Below are 4604 nucleotides of genomic sequence, written 5' to 3'. Positions count from 1 at the left end.
CACACACATCTATAAGTCCAGGTGCTTTTGTACTGGTATGCAAGTAAATGTACAGTGGAAGAGAGGGAAAAAAATAGAAAGGGTGCGCATGTGTGTGTTCCCAACGCTGAGTCGAGCTCCGGGCTAGGTTTACTATCTGGTGTTTACAGAGAGCCTGATCAGAGGGATTACAATTACACAGGAACTGCTTAAGACAGCTGCTTTACTCAGCGTTATCAAAGCACCCACGCTCGCCATACGCTGACACCCGTCAACACACACGCACGTGGTAAATGGAAATATACACCCTTCCCGGTATTTACATGTACTTGCACTAGCAACAGGCGACTATCCAGGCTGGTACTTTTATTGACAACATTTCTCCGGGGATTACTGGCATCCAGACATTTCTACAACTGCCGAGTGAAACAGTGTCTGAACATAGCATTATTTTTTTTTCTGCATGATGTGTCAAAAGTACAGCTTAGACAGTGCAAAATTACAGTTTCCTGTAACTGTTCAAACATCAGGCACTAATAGTAGTCTGCATGACAAAGCCCATCAATTCATCATATATCAAGGACAGGACTCTCGCCATAGATACCTATGGAGTTGGTGTAGGTTTTGATTTATAGTTCAGCATCAGATTTCACCCATTTATGGCACCACTGCAACACTAGACGGATGGATCATACATCATCACGTCGTATCGTGCTTTAACTATGTACCCGACAGTAACTGCGTTTACATTCCTCCCTTAACTTTGTGATAAAGAGAGACGTTGAGCTACACTTTACTCGTAGAGCTGGAGTTACATCCAGGTAACTCTGTTTTGCTTTGCCTCTTCACTGACGAGGAGACAACACAGTGCATTCACTGTGTTTATGTTCTTTCATTCACTGTGATAGAGAGCATCAATCAAGGTGAGCAGTAGGTTTGCAGTAGAAAACGGCAGAACTTCCTCAATGGTACCTTTACTATCAACAATCTCTACTGGCATCGGAAAGAGGAAAACAGAAGCTCAAGCTGATCAATCACAATTCTTGCTGTCTCTAGATAGAAATACTGTATCTGCTGTACTCTACTTGCCTTTGAGGAGGCGCATGTCGCTGATGGCGAAGCTATGGCGCCTATGTTTGTACTGTAAGGCACTCTACTCCTTAACTCACAATTATAAAGCCAGCTTGAGTAGGCTAAAACAAACTATGAGAAATGTGTTCCAGTTAAAAAATGTAGGTGCAGTTTGGTTACCAAAAAAATGCATAGCCATTCTTTGGCAGCATTGCCTCATTAAATGGTACTTCTTCAGCCTTCTTTTAAAATTGTGTTATTCCGATTGCCAAAACCCACCAATTCAGTGTAAAATCCAGTAAAAGCATTTATTAGCTCTGAAACACATGACCATTTTCGCTTGGCAACTGTTATGTAAATGGAGCGTACCACTTTTAGTCTGATCTGGTTGAATATGAGGAAAATTAGCTTTAACCTGGGCCGAACCCAAACCACTGGAGAAACGCTGCTGATAAAAAGGAGGCACAGCTGAATAAAACTACATTAGTGGGGATTTAGGTTGTCCTGGCAGTTCTGTTTGGCATAACACGAACTAGAAGAACCGCCAATATACAGGGGCGGCTTGTTCATTAGGGCGACCGGGCGACGCACTGCTAAGTCGGGAAAGGCAGGGGATATTTTCTCACACTTTGTGACTGTTTTTGACAGACAGTTTGTCTCTGAATATCGCTGTCCAATCAGCGTCAAGTCGTGTTCCGTGGAGTCCCGCATCTTTTGGGGTGAATTCAGTCTGGTTGTAAATTACCAGATCTCTCTCATGGACTTTCATGTAAAGGCAGTTTTTTTTCGAGCTGCTGCAATGCAATGCAATCTCTGTGTTCCGGGAGGGCTCGCACTTATGTGTTTACGTCATTCGCCCAGGAGCAGAGCTTCGCTTCTACCGCCTGAAAACGACTCGGCAGTCCTCCAGCTTGTTGCTCTCACTACGACCAGCAGCTTTAAATGTACATGTACGTAAATGTAAATGTACGTTCAGGCTGAAAATTCAACCGTGGTGTTGTGTCGGGAGATGCAATGACTTTACCAGCGGTGAGTAAGACACAGTATAAATAATACATGTCATTTGTTAAGCTATGAGGAGAGGAAAAGTCCACTAGGCACTAGGCTAATTTATGCTCCGTAAAATGCCAGAGGCTGAGCTAATAACTGTAAAAAATATTGATTGCCATTATTAAATACCAACATATTTATTGATATCATGTAAGAGTAGAAGACAGCTACAGGGAGTAGAAGACAGCTACAGGGAGGGACAGTGTGAGGTGGAGGAAAGGCCAGTTGTTGATGATCCCCGTGTGAAAATGTTTTTTTGTAACTGAAAACCGCTCGTTACCCTGCCACACGATTCCAGAAAAGTCTACACTGCGAGGCCAGAGGAGCAACTGGTAAACCAGACAGAAATGATGTCTCAGGTTTAGCTCCAGTTTAATTTTTTATGCGACTTCACGGATTTCATTGATTTATTTACTTATTGAATGGTTGCTGTTGGAGGGATCGATGAATGAAGCCGAAATAGCTACAATACTAGTACCCTCTTCCACCTGCACAGAGAAATTATTGTGTTCTTACCTCATTTATCGTCCCACACCTGTTTGGGTTTTTGCATTTGTGTGTATTTGAACAGCCAACACTGATGAGCAGGAGCCAAGGCCACAAAAAAAACAGAGCTGCTTGAAAATGTTGCAGATAATTGCCATGACAACATCCATGGCTTAAAAGGACACGAGACAGGCTGGAGTAGAAACACTGCAGTGTTGCAGAAATCTATCAAATGAGGCCTTTTTTCCCATGGGATATGGGCTATTAGTGTGGTCGATACGTGTTTAATGAGGAACAGTTATAACAATTAAGAATTAATTGCCACATCATAGTTATCTGCCCTGATGCCAACGGTGTTGAGTACATTTTGAGTGGGCTTCACCTGCCGATTACTGCATTAGCATGCACGTCAGGATTCATGTGCTGTCAACATGAGAAAAGTGTGCATGTTTTTGTCTGTACTGGTAACTTGAATTTTGAACTGTTGTTCTTTGCAAAACAAATCACAGCTGTCACTTCAGTAAACGCTCCTGAAATAAAGACGTGTTTGTCTACTGCTCCTCTGCAATTGAAATCCTTGTCAACTACACTATAGAATGTTAAATATTTGATGGCTATATATGTGCAGCAAAGGGCTATTTGCAGCAAGCAAGGCTGCCTTTCACTCAGTCACTGCAAAATGCATGTTTGCTGTATGTTACTTGCAATAGCTTTAGAGCAATGACAGCAGAAATTGTAATAATGTTATTCTTAAAAATATTGATTAGCATGCCTACCGCTAAACCTGCCCTTTTGTTTTAACACAAAAACAAGTGGCAAATTCTGCCACACTTCTGCACTAGACTAGTGAAAATGGCACTGAGAGACAGATTCTTGATACAGCATGCATTTCCTCATGTTATTATGGTTGTATTGCTACAGGACCAGATGTCCTATTCAACTGAGATGAAAAGACACTAAGAATAATCTCAAATATCCTTAGTGCTTCATAATATTACAGCATGCAAGCACATAAGGAGTGCACCATACCCCATTAGAGCACTGTAGCATTTAACATATCTGGTGTGGTCCGACCTATCTGGCCTTTCTGCTCTGCTTATTTCATGCACTGTGTTGCTTTGCTAGCGTCTTTGGTAAAGTAAATCTACCGAACAGGTGCATCTCACCAGCAGTCGGACTAGTTTTGGGTATGCTCAAGCTTTCATTTTCTGTGGCCCAACAGATAAATTGGGTCTCCAACCTAATGTTACTTAAAGTGTTGTTAATTAATTAATTATTGAGAAATGAAAGCATATAATATGCATATTAGATGAATGAGATGGATACACTTTGAAAAATTTATTAAAATGAAGAATTTGCCATTTAATTTTATGTACGTGACGCAGGGTTTTCTACCCGAAAGTGATTTCTTTTATATTCTATAGATGATAGAATTTAAAAAGGTGAGAGAAAAGGCCACTCTCACATCACAGGTGTCTGCGGGCAATCTGGGGTCTAGTTGTTTAAGTTGGATGATGCTTTTTGCTGTTCCCTATAGTATATAGAGGCTTTACATCACAGCCCTTATTGATGTCAGAGTAGACCAAACATGAATGCTACCACTGGTGACATATAGTGATATATGGAGGAGTTTAAAACTGTACACATTGTGCTCACAGACTTACATCTGGTACTGTCTCCAGAGTCCATCAGGTTTAAATCTAATGCTGACTGGATTAGCCTTTGTCTTTCATATGACCTAACCACAAACTCTCCATTATGGCTTCAGGCCATAAAACCCAGAGGGACCATAGTTCAGCACATAAAGCACCTCTGATCCAGCGCAATTCCCATAACTGAACTTTTCCAGCATATCTCTGATAACCAGGGTAAGTCCAAAAGCCATTAGGGTCATGTAGCCATTTTACACAGTGAGCTTTTTGTGTGCTTCTCATTCTGTATAGTTTATAATGTCACTCATTAGGGCTTGCACTAGAAAAACCTGAAAGTGAAAGAAAGAGAAAAATGGAGATAACGTG

General features: G+C 41.4%; 1 protein-coding gene across 3 annotated transcripts in view; it reads right to left on the bottom strand.

Annotated features, from left to right (window-relative positions):
- fgf13a (fibroblast growth factor 13a) overlaps positions 1-4604 on the bottom strand; it is a 111625-nt gene that overhangs the window by 78931 nt on the left and 28090 nt on the right. Inside the window, exon 1 of one of the 3 annotated variants that reach the window (XM_046031265.1) lies at positions 2617-2714. The exons of the other annotated variants lie outside the window; for them this stretch is intronic. The gene's annotated coding sequence lies outside the window, so the exon portion shown is untranslated. Of the gene's footprint in view, positions 1-2616; positions 2715-4604 lie in introns of those variants that run through there. 3 annotated transcript variants of the gene reach the window in all.

This window comes from Micropterus dolomieu, linkage group LG19 (genome assembly GCF_021292245.1).
Source record: "Micropterus dolomieu isolate WLL.071019.BEF.003 ecotype Adirondacks linkage group LG19, ASM2129224v1, whole genome shotgun sequence".
In the NCBI taxonomy this organism is placed as follows: domain Eukaryota; kingdom Metazoa; phylum Chordata; class Actinopteri; order Centrarchiformes; family Centrarchidae; genus Micropterus; species Micropterus dolomieu.
Note: the sequence above shows the minus strand (reverse complement) of the source record. Positions and strands in the feature narration are given on the sequence as shown.